Source organism: Lissotriton helveticus, chromosome 11 (genome assembly GCF_964261635.1).
Source record: "Lissotriton helveticus chromosome 11, aLisHel1.1, whole genome shotgun sequence".
NCBI classification, from domain to species: domain Eukaryota; kingdom Metazoa; phylum Chordata; class Amphibia; order Caudata; family Salamandridae; genus Lissotriton; species Lissotriton helveticus.
In genome coordinates this window covers 144621641-144642464 of record NC_136072.1, presented here as the reverse complement: position 1 = coordinate 144642464, position 20824 = coordinate 144621641, and positions in this window count along the sequence as shown.

Sequence of the window (20824 nt, the reverse complement as noted above, 5' to 3'; positions counted from 1 at the left end):
CATAGAACACACTTGATGCGTTGCACATGCAGAGAGAGCTGGTGTATGCTGATGTGATTCCTTTCATGCTAGGACACTAAGGTATGGGCCCGCCCTAAAACAACCCAAAGAGACCTTCTTAGCTAATAATATAATATATGTGTTAGGGTGGGTGAGATATAAGTGTTGTTAACTCTTATTCATGACAGTATGTTAACATGCTGTCACCATTCGCTTTTTATGTCTTAGTAACTATGCTGGTAATTTTGCTACTGATAATAAGTATACTTGTATTATCTAAGATACTGCGCCTGAGAAGACGGCATTAGTAAATAAACATTTCAAATGCACATGTGTCTTCTTTACTCCATGTTCTGGTTTGTAATGATAATATAACGAAAGAGTGTTCATGAGTTCCACGTACCCTGAGGTACTGTAAGTTCATGTTCTGGTTTGTCTAAACATTGGGAGTTTGATATGTCCAATGAGACACTGTAGCTAGCTCGGTAAGGGGTGAGTTGGATACTAAGGTGAGTTTTGGGACACCCTAATTCGCCGAGGTTCCACTCCTCTGTGCACAGTTCTGTGTGAGAACAGAAACCCTGCGACATGGCGCCCAACGGTTTCGGTGGTCTTATATCATAACACTCGAGTAGTATATCGTTCAAACCTTAACCCCTTCACCTCCGTTTCCGGAAAGCGGGGTGTCGGTGAAACCTACCTATTTTTTTAAATAGGTCTTATTCAAGCTTGATTCTTTCTTAAACGGTTTCTTTGAATTACTACCCAGTTGTGCTACAAAGTATTCTTTGTATTTTCTTGTTTCCAGTGTTGTCATGGCAGCGGTGGCCATTGCGCAGCATAGTCGCGTGGCGGTGCGCAACCATCTTCAGACGTACCAAGTCCCGGTGGATGGGATGGCTGTGATTTTCGTGGTATGTGCAGATCCGGCGTTCCCTTACGAGTTGTTTTACTCTTGGGTTACGTTTCCGGCTGTGGACGCAACTTCTGGTTTGTTCCACTCCTACACCGCCTCGGCTGTCCCGGCTGAATATACACCTTACAGGGCACTGGAAATACCTATTGATCATTGGCAGCATCGAGTTTGGTTTGATGGCGCCCTCCCCCACTCTTTGTCCGCTGCGAGGTTAGGTCCACTCTCGATTCCAGGTACTAACTGGCCTGCGTTGGGTGGTTTTACCCCGCACCCGAATCACGGCGCTTGTACCCTTCAGGAAATTCGCAGGTTACATGTTGTATCTATTTCCGTGATTCGAGCATTAGTGCAATACATAGGTCGTCATCTCCCGGGTGGTCCCCCGGGGGGTCCGGCCGCTCAAACGGAACGTGGTGGTTTATGGCTCAATCCAGTTATGGTTAATTCAGTTTTTGGTCAACGCCCTGATAATAAAGATGATTTTCCTTTTTGGCTGGCCAAGAAATTTGACCAACTGGAAGCCGTGTTTCCCAATTCTTCTCCTGCTGACAAACATAGAATGTTGACGATTACTTTACCTAAGGATATCACTCCCGAGCTTGTTGACTGTGAAAGTTGGGTTAAGACTTTTGCGGCTGTTTATGCGAGGTGTTTCGGCACCCCATCTATGGCTGTACTGCCTACGATCATAAAACGTGTTCAGGATGATCACGGTCCTGAGGCAGCGGTTGAATTGGGTATGCGCCTGTGTGGTTCTTTTGAGATTGTAAGTGATCTCATACTCTCCAACATCAAGGGAGATGCTGTGAACTTCCAGGTTTTTAATGCACTGGCAGCGTTACCCGATGCCGAAAAGCCCCGCCAGTTGGCGAAGATTGTGGTGGCCGCTTATAAAACTATCGGTCGCACAAGTAAGGGTTTAAAGTACTTCGCGGTTAAGGAGAAGAAACAACCACAAGTGCAATCTGCTACGGCAGATGTACAACCAAAGTCCAAAAAACAAAATTGGCCTCAGAAACAGAAACAGGGGAAGCAACAGCAGCAAACGCAGGAATCATATCCTGCAACACAAGTCCCTGCGCCAGCTGAAAAAGTTTATGATTTGCGCGATCGCGCGATGATTAAATCACCTGATCGATTTCAGGTTTCTGATCAACGCTCTCCTCGTTCCTTTCAGGACTCATCGGCCCAGAAGACCGGTGGAGGAGGAGGCGGACGGGGACGTGGTGGCCAACAGGCACGTGGCCAGCCCCGCCAGACAGAAGGCGCATGGAAGCAGGAGGATTCTACGCCTAAGAGACCGCAGTTTGCGAAAAAGAAAGTCGCGGCCTTAACAGCGCATCGATACGCCACAGATAGTGAGAACGCGGCTTCGGAATCTGACGTGGGATCTGACCTTGCTGGACAGCGCGGCGGAGATAACCATAGTCAGAGAGGCGCTCCGTCCACTACTGAGGGTGACAGCGACTGATGTGTTCGTTGTAATAGAAACAGCCGATACAAGACTAGCTCCCCCTGAAAGACTTTTTGAAATTGTCCTGTTAATTGAAGGTGACATACAGCGTACTGTCAGAGGGGTATTTTGGGAGAACCTTTCGTCTACGTACGACATTTTGCTTTCTGAAGCTGACTGGCCCCCACCTTTTGTGCTCGCAGCGCCGCGAGGGGAGGAGGTAATCCTTCCCAGTTTCGCGCACACTGTCTCAACTGAGCATGCGCAGCATTTTGCAGAAGAGTGGGCTCGGGCTCTTGCGCCGGCTCTGTACCGCAACCAATGTGGCTGGGATAAATTGTCTCCTTGCCACGAAATTCCTTTGCGGTCTGAGCCGCAGCCTCAGCCTCAATATCCCATACGGCGTGAAGCTAAAGCTGCCGTCGCAGAAATCCTTGAACAATTGGAATATCAGGGAGTTATTGAAACGTGTGTGTCACCGATGAATAATCCCCTTTTTACTGTGACCAAGTCTGACGGGTCATATCGTTTGGTATTGGATTACCGGCATTTGAACTCGCATTGCCGTAACTGTGCAGTACAGAATACTCACGGCTCTGCGCTAGTGGATAGTCTAGTGCGTAAGCGTTTCAAGACAACGCTTGACATATCCAACGGTTTTTATGCTCACAGACTGGATAGCTTCAGCTCCCAATGGACAAGTTTTACATCCGCTGGTGTGCAAAAACGCTTCCGGCGACTCCCGATGGGCTACAAAAATAGTCCTGGAGTCTTCACCTCAAGAATAGTCACTCTATTGGAGAGTATCGATCCAGATGCATGTTCTTATGTGGATGACATTTATCTCACAGACGACGAAATTTGGATGCATCTGTGTCGAGTGAATTCAATAATTTGTAACTTTGCAGATATGGGTTACAAGTTTAATTTTGCAAAATCGCACATTGCAGAACACACAGTGTTGTTCCTCGGCTATGAGCTGAACAATGAAGGTCGAGGATTGGCTCCTCACTTCCTGGAGAAATGCGCACAGTTGCGCGCTCCTACAACACTGAAAAAATTACAGTCTTTGCTGGGCTTCTTGAATTTCGGCAGAACTTATGTTCCGGAATATGCCCAGCGTATCAAGCCTTTGTATGCTTTGATACAACCAACTTTTTCAAAATCATGCTGGCTGCCTGAGCATTCGGCCATTTTGCAATCTTTGCAGGCCGATCTGCTCGCTTCTAAATACTTACTGACTCGTGATAACCACACCAACCTGGTGATAAGAATAATTCCAGGGGCGGTGGGTTTCACGTACCTGACTTTTAATGAAGGTGACACAGTACCTATTGCTTACAAGTCACACTTGTACACTTCGGCTGAATTGCGGTTTCCCACTGTGGAGAAAGTTTGAACTGCTGTACAGATGGCGATTCTTAAAGAACGAGCTCTGTCACAGGGGAAGCGCATGTTAGTGGTAACACCCTGTCCTCATTTGGAGGCAGTCACAAAAGCCAGTGTACCAAATTCAAAAGCTTTGCACCCTCGGTGGATTCAGTGGGCTGCGTCATTGACATCCACGGATGTCACGTTTATTTTTGACGCTTCCTTACGATCGCAAGAGTACTTGCAGTATGAGTTCGTTCATCCTGCTCCTCTGGCTATGCGACCTTTGGAGGACTTCCATTGCATCATTTACACTGATGGGTCGGCGCAGGTTGCGCATGGCTCTAAACATGCCTACGTTTCCGCATGCGCTATTGTGGTTGGTGCTATGTTGAACAATGAGTTCATTTCCAGGGAAGTACACACGTTGCCCCTTGGCGATTGCACTGCACAATTGGCTGAGCTTCGTGCTCTTTTACTAGCGTTGGAGTACGCAGATCCTAGTGTGACTACTCTGATTGTAAGTGATTATTACTACTGTGTGCAGTCTTACAATGACAACTTGTTCTTTTGGATTCAAAATGATTTTCATGATTCCAAGGGTAGCACAATAAAACACAAAATGATCTGGGTTCGAGTGGCAGAGCTTAAGGCTATGTTGCCTCTCGTTTATGTGATTCATACTCTCGGTCATCAGCGCGTAGGAGTTCACGCTGTTGGCAACTCGCTTGCTGATGAGGCAGCGAAATCAGCAGTATCTACATACTTAGTTGCAGCGGTTACTAGGTCAAAAACCAAGATTGATAGCGACATCTTGGCAGCAATTGCTGCCTCTGAGAAGGGAAGTAAACATCCTGCGGGATTCCCTTCGAAGTACAAATACCACTTAAGTCCCGAAAAGGTTCCTTTTGTGACAATTCCTGATGTTGGGGAACGGCTGATTCCCAACTCGGATCGCTGAGCAGACTTGATTACAGCGGCACATGAAGGTGTGGCGTCTGCGCATGCGGGCGTCTCGGCCACTGTTACTCAATTACAACAACGTTTCTGGTGGCGGGGACTGTACAAACAGACGCGTGATTATGTCCTTCTTTGTGACATATGCCAGCAGATTAAACCTTCGACTGCTACGCGTCCGCCACAGACTCAGTTGTACATTTCTAATAAACCGCTAGGTTGTGTTTATTTAGATCACTGCGGTCCTTTTTCATCTGATACTGCGTATAAGTACATCTTAGTAGCAGTTGACTCATGCACACGCTTTGTGTGGGTATGGCCACATCGCAGCGCTGATTCACGGACTGTCATTAGAGATTTGCGTGTCTTTATAGGGATTTTTGCCTGTGGTACCTTCCATTCGGATCAGGGTCCGGCTTTCGCCTCTAAGGCGTATAAGGATGCCATGACTTCGTTGGGGGTCCAAGTCAAGTTTTCGTCTCCCTACAGACCTGAGGGTAACAGTGTAGTTGAGCGAATGAACCGTGATTTAAAGCAATCTTTGACAGCCCGAGTTATAGGCACTGGCAGAAACTGGCTGGCTCACCTCTATGGCGTGCAGCGTGCTCTTAATAATCTCCCTAGAAGGTCTCTGGGTGGGAGGACCCCATACGAAATGCTCTTTGGCATCAAGATGTTCGTCCCTGACCTTGACGGTCTAGACTGTGTGGTTCGCGCCACTAGCTTTGACGCAGATGAACATTGCACTGTTTTACAGAATCTACAAAAGACCAGAGACAGTCTTGCAAAGGAACATTTGCCCTCCACGTCGGATGATGCGTTGCAGATCCCGGTAGTTGGCTGGCTACCCCAAGTTGGCGAACTGGTTCGAGAGAAGATCGATAACAAGAAAGAATTTGGTCCTTCCTATCGAGCTCCGGTTCCTGTCCTTGGAGTGAAGGGCACAAGAACAGTCATTTTACCACCACTTCCTGGTCGTAAGGAAAACAGGTTTATTTCAATTGACAATGTCAAGATACACAGAGTGGCCGATTCTTCTTAGCATGACACCGGCTGTTTCCTGTCCTTCCATTGTGAGAAATTCAGTTATGCCCACTGCTTCTAATATTGAACCTGAAGTGGCCATCGAATTACCTGCTGTTTCCAGTCCGTTATTAAATAATTTACCCGGAACTAACATTGATGAGATAGACTATACCTACCCCACTGATTTGTCCATGCCTGACCTGCAAGCTCGTTTAGCCACGGAATCCAGATTTTCATTTGACTCTGCTTCCCTTGCCTCGAAGAAACCCTCTCGAATTGCAGTTTATGCTAGCCTGTTTAAAAAACATTTTTTGATACCCCCTTGGACATACATTTGGCTGGTCCTTTTTTCGATTTACCTTTTTATGTCAATTGGTTTTGTGTTTTATTTTTTTCGAATCATGAATGGACACTATGTCGAGGAGAGAGAACTTGCATTACTCATCTGAATGGAACTTTGGCCCCGCTTTCCTCGTCCCATTCTACACACAGATTTAAAAGAGACTTGACTTTGGTTAACATCACAGCATGGCCTGTCCTTGATGGAATCGTGTGGGATGCAGTTCGGTTTCAGATTCATGGCCCAACGGAAGTCGTTAATGTCCCTAATGTACTTAGAGTGAATATGGGGGATGTGGTGAAACAAAACATTCGTTCTGATGACTGGGATGTCAATGCTGTAGAAAGTTTATTTTCTGATTTGCAATACTATGCTGCATTTGATGCTGAGGATTTATATTTAGAATCTGCTAATTATGGTGAATTATTCTGTTACCAACATTATGGCAATCACTTCTTACACAAAACATCATCCAGAAGGGATACTGTTAACTTTACTCAGTGGGAACATTGCCCAGCGCCTCATCAGGGGAGTTCTGAAACATTTCTGAGAAAGTATACTTACTTCACTGACTTTAATCAGTCCAATCCCGAGTCCTTTTATTTTAAGTTTCGAAAAATGCCAATGTCCAAGGTTAGACTTACCGATACTAATTTGTTGTATTCCAAGTCCTTCCTTGATCAATTAGTTACTGGAGGCTATGAGTTATGGAAGGATACGATAGACCTTAAATCAGTTTGGGGTTCGAAGGCCTGGCAGGTACAAGGCACTGAGGCTTTACACCGTGCATGTCTCATCCCGAATCATATGTTGTTTCTAAATTAAACGATTTCCCAGACCACCTGCTTTGGATTGGCTACTTCTAAAAAGTTAAACACTCCTTCTTTCCCGGAGTTGGAAGAATATTATGGTTGGAGTAATTTTACTCAGTTGTCCATTAGAGAATTACAGACTCTACTTCTTAATTCCTCCTTTAACATTTCCAGTATGAATCCTAAGGGTTGGCTGCTTTGGCACCGTAGTGCTGATTCTTGCCAACATAGATTTTTGAATTTAACTGACGGTTTTAAAACTGTTAGATCTGATCCCAGATTTAGTTTAGGTCACACTGTCACCTCGTATTCTGTAGGCAAATTGTGTCAAAATTGGCTGAAACATTCAACTTTACCTGCGGTTAAGGATCACCTTTCTAAACTAAATGCTGATGTGGATTTGAATGATTTCATTAAAGGCCCGGCTAGTGGTAGGTCGAAAAGGTGGTTATATGGGGTTTACAATGAAATTTGGAAGCTATCACAGATTGAGGCTGCTACACGCCTTAGGGCTATTGATCAAGCAAATCTTGAGAAAGTGCTTGCAGTTGTTGACAATAGCATTAATGTGCTTTCCTCTAGAATTTACACATTGGATAATATTGTGTCGTCAGTCGTCGATATTGTACATGTTGAAGTGTCAGTTTTATACCATGGTCAAAATCAATTACGATCAATCATGCAGTTTGCATGGACCCTTCAAACTCTGAAAATGGGTAAAGTTCCCTGGGGGTACATGAACGTTTATTCTTTATTTGCGCCGTTTAATTTGACTGATAAACAACGCTTACTTTCAATGCGTGATGCTTCCTTTTCTATGTTACATATTGAAAGGTTAGAATCTTTACCTTTTTCCGTGGCGGAAGCCACTGCTGCAACGTGGCTTATCCACGGTTTAATAACGCTGCCTTTTGCTTTATATAAGTTTTCAAATTGCATGAAATATGTACCCATAGGTCGTTATGAACCTTTAGGTAGCGGTTTCCTTCATGAAGTCTGGTCACTCCCATACACATACAGATGTTTTAAGGATGACCAGGAAGTTTATCTGACAGGGGAGGAGTGCACTGAGACGCCAGATCATTCTTTAATGTGTAGACACATACAGTTACACGGTTCATGCAACAAGGACCGACCGAATATGGCTTGCGTTTTACATGGCACGCCAGTTCCTGCTATCATCCCCACGTTTAAATTATTAGAGAATGGTAGTTATTTAATGCTCAATAATGAAAACTGTTGTGGGTTAATTAAAGGTATAGCTTTCATAGTAACAGTAAGTGAGCGGGTTATTTGCTGCAGAAATGTGCTTTATCCTCCCACACGTGAACATAGGGAGTCTTCCATCTGGCCACAGATACCAACCTTGGGAGCAGAATTCAGCGGCATGGCAAGAATAAGGGCTCTTTTGTCCCAGAAAGAGGTGGCCTTGAGCTCGGCCCGTGAAACTTTCGTGCTTCACATTGCAAACACCCGTACAGAGGTTCAGGCTCTTTTGAATACTGATTTGCCTTGAGCAATGGTTCGAACTATCTTTAACGCATCCTCCACAAAAGGCCTTGCACATTTTTTTAAAGTTGTTAGCAGTGGTCTCGTGACTTCATTTGAAAAGATTTTTTGAGTCATCCCTGCTTTCTTCCATTCTATTTTTTCATCCTTGTTTGGAGGGTTCCCATTTTTACTTGCATTAGCAGCTGGCGCGCTAGTGGTTTTTTGTCTCTTTAAATATGGATGTCCTTCCTGTGCAAAACCCCGCGCAACAGCTACTGACGCGGTTTCGCAACCGCATGCTTGAATATTATGGCACACTGCCGTTGGCGACATTGAGCACGGCATATGGATTATCTTTTCGATTCTCCTACTTCACCTGTGTCCAGCCTGTATTTCACTGCCTGACCTGTGATTTCCATTGGGCCATTGATTTGTGTCTCTGCGGACCGGTTTCTCCTGACGTCGATTTTAATCAGCTGATGAGTCCTATCATTGCTCACGAGTTGGTTTGTTCTGACGAGAGGATTATGGCCTTAGCAGTGGCGCATGGACTAATGTGTCCCTGGGATATATTGTCGGCAGCACAGACTTTCTTGGAACTAAGTTTTCTTGAAAACCCACCGAGCAGTCCTCTGATGGTTATAGAGGATCCGGTGCTGGGAGAACACGTATGTTCCTTTCATCTTTTAAATTGGATGGCTGAACTATTTTCGGATGAGGACAGTGATTTCCTATTAGAGGCAGTTGCTGCTTATTTTTCATATACAATTTTATCATAGACACTGCCTCGGATTGACGTGCTGATTAATAGCATTTCATTGATTTTATTGACTTATTTGTCGAGAACTTTTTTATTTTACTTGCCTATTGGCTTGAGCCACGTTATATTTTTGGGCTATTTTTTAGCATTACTTTTTAAAGTTTAGTTTCGATTCATGCTCGTTTACTGTTGAGTTCTGCTCTCATGTGATGGCACTTCTGTTATCATATTTAGTCCGTTCTCGGATCATGGGGGGGGTGTCATATAGCTCCTGTATATCCTTATATCGTGTTAAGTTAGCATAGGTACATTTGAGGTTTAAACGCCATTTTTCTTTCTTGCAACTTCTGCACACGACACTTAATTGTTGACTTAGCTTTCAACCTAGTAGTTTGCCGTGGTGTATGTGAGAATAATATGTTATTGCTCTGATATCAGCTTTGCTTAATAAACTATGTCTGCACGAAGAGTGCTGAAGTTTCAGGAACAACACGATATGGAATTGTTATGAGGTCTGATCTCCACGCCTTCATAGTCATAACACAAGTGCAGCCTTTGCCAACTCTGGCTTCAGGCGGGATTGATATTGCTTTGCACGAGGCACATAGAACACACTTGATGCGGTGCACATGCAGAGAGAGCTGGTGTATGCTGATGTGATTCCTTTCATGCTAGGACACTAAGGTATAGGCCCGCCCTAAAACAACCCAAAGAGACCTTCTTAGCTAATAATATAATATATGTGTTAGGGTGGGTGAGATATAAGTGTTGTTAACTCTTATTCATTACAGTATGTTAACATGCTGTCACCATTCGCTTTTTATGTCTTAGTAACTATGCTGGTAATTTTGCTACTGATAATAAGTATACTTGTATTATCTAAGATACTGCGCCTGAGAAGACGGCATTAGTAAATAAACATTTCAAATGCACATGTGTCTTCTTTACTCCATGTTCTGGTTTGTAATGATAATATAACGAAAGAGTGTTCATGAGTTCCACGTACCCTGAGGTACTGTAAGTTCATGTTCTGGTTTGTCTAAACATTGGGAGTTTGATATGTCCAATGAGACACTGTAGCTAGCTCGGTAAGGGGTGAGTTGGATACTAAGGTGAGTTTTGGGACACCCTAATTCGCCGAGGTTCCACTCCTCTGTGCACAGTTCTGTGTGAGAACAGAAACCCTGCGACATGGCGCCCAACGGATGTAGTGATGGAGGGCTACACACACTATTCAGCGTATCACAATATACATACACGCATAGACTATTGGATTACTTCCACCTCATTGATGGATGGGGTGCGACAGTGTGTAGTCCTGCAGCGCACGCTTTCCGACCACTCTCTACTGGTGCTGGTCTTGGACACCCCTAGGAAGAGCTTGCCGCCATTCACGTGGCGGTTTCCCCCATACTCCCTGCTAGACCCGTTGTTTAAGGAGGAAATGGCAGACGCCATAGAGTCCTTTTTCACTACCAATATTGGCTCAGTCGACAGCTTCTAAAATGTCTGGGAAACTTTAAAAGTCTACATTAGGGGCATAGTGATGACTAAGCCCTCAGGAGTGCTTAAAGCCATTCGGAAGAGGTTGTCTGATTTAGAATCAAAGCTGAAGGACCTTGAGTGGCGGCAACTTGATGGGGGGGTGAGACTCTGGACAGAGAGATTAAGGCTCTTTTGGAGGAATGCCACGATGTCGCAGATAGGAAGGTGAAGCATTTGGGCAAGTACGCAATGGCTAGGTCATATGGAGAGGGAGATAGACCCGGCTCAGTTTTAGCCCGGCTGATGAAAGCACGGCGTGGGAGGACTCGGGTTTCTGAAGTCAGAGCGGCGGACGGGGAACTACTAACAGAAGAAACGTATGTCGCCGACCGCTTTAAACAATATTATTCTTACCTGTACAGGTCCCAGTCGGAATGGGTGGACGAGCAGATAACAGAGTATCTAGATCATATACGGCTCCCATTCTTCCCTGAAATGCACAGAGAATTCCTAATGCATACCATAGAGAGAGACGAGATTACTGAGGCTTTGAGGGGTATGAAAGCTGGTAGCGCCCCGGGGACCGATGCCTTCTACAAAACTTTCTTGGACCTGCTGCTCACCCCACCTTGCAGCCCTGTTTGAAAATATGTGTGTTATGGGCACTCTGCCGCCGTCTATGAGGGAGCCCGTACTTATCGCCATCCCTAAGCCGGGTAAACCCCCAGATGAATGCAGTTCATTCCGCCCCCTCTCCCTTCTCAACATTGATACTAAAATATTCGCCAAAGTATTGGCTACCAGACTTGCCCTGATTTCACATATCCTAGTCGCCCCAGAACAGGCGGGATTTATACTGTCCAGAAACCTAACTTATAATATATGCACTGTGTTTGGCACTATGCAGCATGTTCGACAGGAGAATAAAGCGATTGCCATTTTCCTAGATATGGAAAAAGCATTTGATTCGGTCGAGTGGGCTTTTCTGAGGCAAGTGCTGACGAGAATGGGACTGGGGCGGTCTTTTTGCAGATGATCGGGATCCTATACTATAAACCTACGGCCCGAGTCCGCATTGGTGACCTGTTCACACGCCCTTTCCCCATTTCCAGAGGTACCAGTCAGGGTTGCCCCCTGTCACCGCTGCTATATGCCCTGGTAGCGGAACCTTTGGCATGTGCCATGTGGGAGTATCATGGTAATGGGGGTATTGGATTCCCGACGTACAAGATAGTAGTGTCGTCCTACGCGGATGATACGCTGCTTTATGTGCGGGACCCAGAAAACAACCTGTCTACAATCATTCGCGAGGTAGTACACTTTGGGGCGCTGTCGGGGTTTAAAGTTAATTGGGCAAAGTCGCTTTTGTTCCCGCTTCCCCAGAATTTACTATGGAATACCCTCTGCAATGGACTACTGATTCGGTTAGATACTTAGGCATCAGACTCCACACTGACTCATAGATAATATTAGAGAAAACTATGGCACAGCCATTGCTAAACTGGAAGAGGATGTGGAGCTATGGTCTTGTCTACCATTGTCTCTGATGGGACGAATTTCGATCATGAAGCCTAGGCTGTTATTTTTATTTACGAACATACCCATAGTGTTGCCGCGTGCCTTCTTCCACAGGCTTAGACAGTCCATGTTAAAACTAGCTTGGGCTGGCAAGCAGGCGAGGGTACAGTGGTGCGTCCTCACTCTTCCATATCACATTGGTGGTCTGGATGCACCGGACTTCGAATTGTACTATATGGCGGCACAAGGTGCTCAGCTTCATGCCTAGATACACGGGGAGGCGGATATCCCTTTCCTACATATGGAGAGACTGTTTGCTGAACCAACCTCTTTACCTGCAATGATATTTGAACCAATAGATCACAAAACGGGCATTTTAAATTTCTTAAACTCTACTAGACATGCTTTGCACTGGTTACTGCAGAATCAGGCCGCAGCATTGCTGTATTCCCCAGTAATGCCTATAGAGTGGATGAGGTGGCTGGAACCGTGTATGGAAAGGGGTGTGGTCCAGGCATTGCGTGCAATGAAAGTGGAGGTATCGGGGGACCTCTTCCTTGATGGGACTGTTCGGACCTTAGAGCAGATTGAAGGGGCTTCAGGTGAAGGCACACTGCTGAGTAAATTCCATTTTCACAGGGTGCCAAGGGCCCTTCGGGCCCTGCTTGGTGAGGACAGGGAAGAGTCCCCGGAAGTTCGGGAATAAACGCATGTTATTAAGACTATGTCCCCCCGCAAGATGATTGCAGTATTTTACAAGATCGCCACGACACATAAGGAGCACAAATATACTGCGGCCAGGCTGGTATGGCAACGGGACTTGAATATTCAGTTGGAGGACTCTAAATGGTCCTACTGCTGTGTGAACACTAGGAAAATATCACTCCATGACAAACACAGGCTCGTCCACTTCAAGTTCCTTAACAGGACCTACTACACCCCTGGGAGGCAATTCAGATTTGGTTTGCGTGAAGACACCAATTGTGAGAGATGCACATCACCATCTGCTGATTTTCTGTATTTAGCCTGGCTGTGCCCTGGAATATATTCTTACTGGGAGGACATATTCAGGGAGCTAGGGAGAGTGGTGGAAACTGAGCACGCACCTGATTTACTGATGGTGCCCCTGGGGTACACCAAGTCATTGCCCAAGTCTATACGTAGGTTGGTCGACATGGGGCTTCTAATGGCCAAGAGACGAGTTGCAATGTGCTGGATGAGAGGCTGTGTTACAACACTTCGGCATTGGTCCAGTGACATGCTGATTTGTTCTACACAGTCTGAAAATTATAGTGAGCTGCTCCCACCCAGGAGCCGCCCCAAGAAATGTTGGGGATTATACAACACGTACATGCTTAGCAGCACGGGAAGGCAGGAGGAGGATGCAGTTGATTCAAATGGCAGGAGTGTTGCGGAGGCTGGCAAGACTCCTTGAGGGGTTCGTAGCTCCCCGTGGCTGGTCCTTCTCTACGATGAATGGAATGAAGCTGCGGTATGTGTGGTTCTTTGTGTACTAGGTAGGAGGGTATGCTGAATGCAGTTGACACTCATGAAGGTTTGCGCCCAGGGTAGATGGCGCTACTTCCCGCTAGGGCATTGGGACACTGAGGGGTACGCTCGAACAACATGCCTGAGGGTCTTCTGACTTATTTTCTGTTGCTATGTCTCTGGTCATTGCTAAGTTCCGCCGCCTGCCCGGACTGGATTGTTGGCATAACGGCTGTGTAAGAAGTTTGAAAAGTGCAAGATGTGGATTATTATATGGAATATGTGCGGCACTGTACTATGGCATGCAGTAGTTCGCTGTTCCTTTAAAATTTTATAAATACATTTTAAAAAAATATATATGTGAAGGTATTAGCAGTGCATGGCTAGAGTGTGAATTATAGTTATTTTAGTGCACAAGTTATAGTTAGTTGAAATGACTATATCTATAACTGAAGTTTAGTTTTAAAAACTTTATTTATTTATTTTATAATATTTTTATTTGAGTTCCCCCCCCCCCCCCATTTTCATTGTACAGAACACAGAAGAAAATTCATTACATTTTACCATGCAGGACTAATCACAAATCATAAAAAATTCTAACAATAAGTCAAACATAAGAGATAAACTATAATTAAAGACATAGCAGAACATATAACTATAATAAAACAGAAATTCCATACAATTTATCTATCCTGGATCTCTCTCTTTCCACTTCTGTATATGATCCCATATCTCATTTCCAAGTTTCTTACCTATTCTGCCCCTCCTTGCGCAAATCGCTTTCTCAAGGTTAAATGCAGCTAACAATTTATTTAACCACTGGTGAAAAGTAGGTGGCAAACGATCTAACCATGCTGTAGCAATACAAAGTCTTAGAACAGCCATAGCCACAAAAATAAAATACTGGTAATTAGTCTTATCTAATCTATCCTCTATTCCTAGGAGTATAAGTGATGGTGTTAAAGAGATTTCTATTGTTAATGATCTTCTAAGGAATACTTCGATTTCCTCTTGGGTTGTTTTTAAGTGTGGGCAAACAGCAAACATGTGAGCTAAATCAGCCTGAGTACTGTCACATCTCGGACACGTAGTGCCAGCTACTCCTCCCCACTGCGCCAACCTGGATGGAGTATAATACAAAAAATACAGGGTTTTATAGTGCTGTCCCTGAAGTGAGGCTGAACATAGTAATTTCTGCCCTAGTTCCAGAGATTTATAAAAACTTTCCTTCTTTATACCCACTTTTTGTATCCATTTGCCTTCATATTTTTCTAAATCATCTGGCTGATGCTCTATTAACTCTGAATAAAATCTTTTAATTGTACAATCTGTACCGGCCTGTATTGTGTCCAAAATTGTATTTGTTGCAAATCCCGCTGGCCCTCCAGTTTTTGTCAAAATAAAACTTCTAATTTGCAAATATTTAAAGTAGTGTTTAGTATCCAGCCCATATATTGTTTGTAAATTATTAAACTGCATCACCCCCTGTGTTCCTATCAAATCACCCAATTTGGAAATCCCATGATTGCCCCAATCTGAAAACACTGCCCCTGAAAAAATATCACCAGGAAAATTCGGATTATTTCTCATCCTAGTATAGGCATTATATCGTCCTAGGCCAAATTTTTTAGAAAAGGAAAACCAGACCTCATGAGCGGCCATAACCGTTTTAAATTTAATTCTCTTAAAGTAACTGTATTCTGTAAACTTCAACAGAAAATTTTCCGCTTGATCCCCTAATACTATTGAATAAATTGCCAATGTTCCTAACTCAGAGTATCCTTCACTCTCTGCTCCTCCAAGCAAATCTGTCATATATTGGAGGCATGCTGCCCAGTAATATAATTTTAAATCCGGTAGACCCCACCCCCCTCGTTTCCTCGGTAGTGCCATGTATCTAAGTGCCCTTCGAGTCTTCCCATGTGTCCAGACAAATCGATTTACAATATGTTCCAGAAGCTTAAACCATTTTCCTTCAAATAATAAGGGTATGGCCCTAAATAAATACAAAAACTTTGGAATAAAGATCATTTTGACTATATTAGTTCGGCCTACTATTAAAAAATGTATATTATTTAATCTGTCCAAATCCTTCTTAGCTTTATTTATTATTGGCGATATGTTTAACTCCACAAGATTATCCAAATCCGGGGTAATTATTACCCCTTGATAAACTCCACTTTCGACCACCCTGGAATCAGTACAAACTATTTTGCTATTTTTTTATTTTTATTTTTTTATTTTGAGAACCTTTATTAGCACTTCACATAAATACAAGCATGGGCCTACAACCATCCAGGCCGGCCGCTAGGCAATCCGAAAGATCAGCAAAGCAAAATAAAAAGATACAGCAGCCCATAAGTCGGGGTCAGATAAGCATCCAGGATATAACTCGTATTCAAGCGTACAGCGTGACAATCAGGATTCAAGAGGGTTCATTGTACAGTGAAGAAAAAATCAAAAAAGAAAAATATCAAAATAAGTGCCATAGGGTCATACATGGTCCTACAGTAGCAACATGAAACAGAAATCTGCAAAGAGTGCGAAAACACTTAAAGACATGGGGGCAAGGCATACGAGTCAGGATAAATGTAAACAGCACATACAGGACTTATCGAACAGCACCCCAGCCCTTAAAACAAAACAGACTGTAGGAAACATGAAAAACGACGACACCGAAAAGAAAAGAAGACAAAGGGCCATAGAGACAAAGAAAGAACAAATAAACAACCCCCTTCCCCCTACCCCCCACCCTGCACCCCTGCAGAAGGCTACGGCCTACCCCCCCCAGCAGCGTGCCTATAGCCCTAAATGGGAACCCGAAATATAGAATAATAGAGAAAGGAAAAAGAAGGAAAAAATGAGGAGAAGGGCCCTCGATCAAACCACCCGGCCCCCCCTCACCCATCGCGCACAATTACCATCATAAAAGCACGGTCAGTATAGCCACAGCCAGCAATAATTATCAATTCAATCAATGACATCCCCGTTGAATGTCCCTCTAGTCACCGTCAGCCAACAATGCGTTCCACTATGTCCTATAGGGTCTCACCCCTGGCCTTTCCTATCAATAGTACCCACATGCAGCCATTCAGCAGTCGGCATACAGAGCAGTGTGGTGGGTCCAACCGATCCGGGCGGACCGGGCAACGCCATTATGCCATGGGACTGTAGCCCCCAAAACCCAGCCGAATACGGTTGGCGGAAATCCATCAGTGTTAGTATCGATACCGGAAACATCCCCCAGTCCGAATACAGTCTCACCAGCCAGGAAGAGAGGGTCACACAATCCGGTAATCGTTGAAACGCCGCCGGGGCAGCCCAAACTACGGATCGATGTTGGTTCTTCAGCCGCCGCACAGATAAGGGCCCCGACGAGTCACTCACACAGACAACAGGGCAATCCAAAGCGGTATCAGGGACCGGGTCTATCGGCGTCTCCACGAACGTAGGCGCAGCTGGAACATTCATCACTGACGCAGAAGCGGGCACATCGGCACTTCCGTGAGATTGAACCATGCCCATGGGGAGCGGCGGGACAACAATGGCGGCCATCCTTCTTCCCAGATCCCGAGCGTCCCGGATCAGGGTCATATGCAGAGTTGTTAACGCAGCCAATACATCTCTGGACGTGGGCTCTTTCTCGTGGCGCCAGACTCCAGGACTCTCCCGCACAACGGCCTCTCTGCCCGGATGAGGTGTGCGTAAGAGGGTGCTATCCGCCATCTTAGCTGATCCGGCCTCGTCCTTCTCCACCTCACCCCGGGATTGGGCCCCACACCAGGGAGGGACAGGGTTCACAGCGGAAATCTCAAAAGTCAAGGCAGGGTTCTCAGCGGAGAGCCACCAAAAGGCTAAAAACTCCACCCCTCCCCGGGGGCCGCACGCTGACTCCGGGAAAAAGTCGTTAGTGGGCCCGGACACAACACCGGAATGGGGGCCAAGGACCATGCACGCCCCTCAATGCAGCTGTATCGCACTCCCCAGATGGTGCTCCTCTCGGTGGGCTGGGTCTGCACTGTCGCCATCGGCCATCAGGTCTTCAGTTCCCTCCGGCCGACTCCTCCCTATCACCAGAGGCCGCTGTTGTTGCAGTCGCGGCCGGCCGCTCTTCGCACTCAAGACCCCAATCCCAGCGCCGTGAAGGCCGCAAAGCATTCGGGGACATTTCAACGGGTCAGCAGCAAGCAGGAGCCTCGGGAGCGAACGGTAAGCGAAAGTTATCCTTCGCCTACAGAAACACTCCGTTACGGCCCAGGATAAATGCCAGGATGTATGCGCGGGGTGAGAAGGCGCACGGAGCCGAGCGGTTACGCAGCCATCTCGGTCGCCATCTTGGCTCCTCCCCTCTATTTTGCTATTTTTAATAATTTGTGTTTTTGCAGTATTGAGTGCATAGCCAGACACTTCTCCAAATAATTGTGCTTCTGCTTCAACCAACTCTATAGCTTCTGTAGGTCTAGATGTTACAATCGCCACATCGTCAGCATAAGCCAAGATTTTGCACGGGCCCCTATCAGTCTCTACTGGGGAAATATTGTCATTTAATTCTATACGCCTTATATAAGGGTCCCTATAGAGGGCAAATAAAAGGGGGGAGCAAGGGCAACCCTGCCGTGTACCCCTCTTTATCTGAAAAGATGTTGTATACCCCCATTTACTCTTATACGAGCAGTCGATCCTGCATATAGTACCTGTAGGGCCTTAACTATTCCCTCCCCGAATCCCACCCTTCTCAAAATAAACCAAAGAAAGCCCCAGGAGACCCGATCAAAGGCTTTTTCAGCATCCAATAACATCACAGCGAGCGGGTCTCCTGTAACTTCTGCAAAATCAAATAAAGTAATAACCTTTCATAGATTATGGGTAGTACCCCTCCCTGGAATAAACCCATGTTGGTTAATACTAACCAAAGTGTCAATTATCTTCGCTATTCTCAGGGCGAGTATCTTCGAGTATACTTTTGTGTCCGTATTCATTAAAGTTATTGGCCTATAAGACCCAGGTTGTTTTGCTGGCTTTCCCTTTTTCAGAATTATAACAATATCCGCCCCTGCCTAGCTATTTGGAGTTGATATACCTGTCTGCGCTTGCTGCATTGTAGCAATAAAATCTTTTTTAATTATATCCCAAAACATTTTATAAAATTCCAATGGAATTTGGTCAGGTCCAGCAGCCTTCCCGGACGGGAGGGTGGTTAAAGCAATCAATATTTCTTCTGGTGTAAACAAAGCCTCTAGTATATTAGTCTGTTCTTCTAATAGTGTAACTGCCGGGATATTATGTAGATAATTCCTTATTTTAGGAATATCAGTCAGGCAATCTTGGTCATACAAGGAAGTATAACATTTTCTAAAGACTTCTTGTATCGCTTCTGAATCTGTGACTACTGCTCCTGCACCATCCTGTATCTCTTTTATTTGTCCTATAGAGACATTCTGTCTTGTGCGAATAGCAAGTGTGCGGCCAACAGTTTCGTTAAATTCATAGCATCTTTTTCTATTTGCTGTATATATTTTCGCTGCCTTATTAGCTATAGCTTCTTCCGTCTCCATCCTTGCTTTTGCTATTCTAATCAGTACTTGATCTAAAGGGGCACCTCTAAGCACACTGTGAGTTAATTCCTCCTCTGCCTCTACCACTGCTTGAGCCAGCTCCGCCTCTCTTTGTCTAGCCCTTCTGCGACTTGCTACACTAAAGCTTATTGTCTCCCCTCTAATGGCCGCCTTAAATGAATCCCACATATTCCCTGTTGACGTAGTGCCTCTATTGATATCTAAGAAACTCCTAATCCACACCTTCATATGCATAAGGTAGGCGTCATCCTTTAATAACCCTCGCTCAAATGTCCAGGTTCGGGGCAGGTCCATGCTCACCCCAATATTTAATGTTAAAATCAGGGGATTATGATCAGATATTATCCGCGGTAATCTTTCAATCTTGACTTTAGGTTGCAGAGAGTGTGAAATAAAAAAGTAGTCTAGTCTAGCACAAACTTTATGTGGGGCTGAATAGTAAGTAAATCCCTGCTCAGTAGGTTTTAAAGCCCCCCATACATCCACTAACGCATTATTCCTTGTAAGTTTATATAGTGAACGCCAAACTCTCTTTTTCCTACTGTGATAAGCCCCACCGGGGGCCATTCCCAGTCCTCCTTCCCCATTACCATTAAAATCCTCAGCCAAGATTACATTAGGGGACCATGTGGCTAATTCTAAATCCAAGAAATCCAGAATATCCGGATCATCTTCCGTTGAACCATAAAGACAACCAGCAGTAATCTATTTCTCATTAATTTTACACTCTATTAAGACCCATCTCCCCCATTGATCTTCAAGCTTCCTCCTTACTGTTATATCCCTACCTTTCGCTAATATTGCCACCCCTCTGTTCTTAGACCCTTGCTTAGAATATGCTAATGTGGTAAATCCAAGTTGTTCTAGTAGGTGACCTTGCCCCCCTTCTACATGGGTTTCCTGCAGACACACCAGGTCCACATTTAGAGATCTTAGCCAGATTGCAACCTTCTGCCTTTTAATTTGATCATTTAACCCGCGAACATTGATCGTAACTACACGTATACTGATTAATGTACATCAAATGAATTTCCCGTCAGGCTCATATCAGTAGGAAACAGTATTTTGTCATTTATCTCTTGGTGAAATACATTTTCCCAATTAAACATATCAGAATTTTCTGTACTGTCCTGCATGTGATAACCCACACAAAAAACACTGTGCTCTGTACCCCTTCTCCACCCCTTCCCACCCTTATCCCCCTCCCACCCCCCCTTACGGGCAAATAGGTCAGTCCTGACCTATGCGTGACAGCTGTAACCCCAAGTGCCACCCGCCCCTCCTGCTCCTGCTCCTAAAAACTAAAAAACCCTTCACGTGCCTCTGAAATACACACCGCTAGATGTTCCTGCTGCTGATATATTTTAATCCAAAATTTAATCTAACATTTTAACCCTTAAACTCATCCTCTATTTTTTTTTCCCATTCCCCCCTCTCCTGAATCATGTCTTATTACTTCCGATGTTTAGAGACCACCATCATAGACTTTGAACCTTCTTTTCTCCCTTTGACCTCATCCAAGTATGCCTTTGCTTTGATTTCCGAGAAGAAAACCTTAGTATGTCCATTACAAATAACTTTAAGGCGGCAAGGAAACATTAAATAGGCCTCACAACCAATATTTTTAAAGG